Source organism: Sprattus sprattus (genome assembly GCF_963457725.1).
Source record: "Sprattus sprattus genome assembly, chromosome: 11".
Lineage (NCBI taxonomy): Eukaryota > Metazoa > Chordata > Actinopteri > Clupeiformes > Clupeidae > Sprattus > Sprattus sprattus.
Window position 1 is genome coordinate 3694621 of NC_137909.1, and position 380 is coordinate 3695000.

The window sequence follows — 380 nt, forward strand, 5'->3', positions numbered from 1 at the left end:
TCAGATGCTAATACATATGTAGGTCACAGAAGGAATACACACACACACACACACACACACACACACACACACACACACACACACATGCACATTTCTTTTCTAACACTGCTTCAGCAGACATATAAATTATGTTCTGTACCTTGCAATTCTTCCTTTCACATCTTATCCTATTTATAACAATCAGATTTTCTTTAACTTATAGGCTGTGGAAACACTTAGAAACATTAATAATAACCTGGAGATAAAAACAAATTTTCACAAACTTTCATTTAGAAAAAAGAATTATTATTCTTTATTTTTTTATTATTATATGGCAACGACAGTACGAGCATTCTGATTGGCTAATGGGTAGTCATGCCAGCTGCGTATTGACGTTCTAG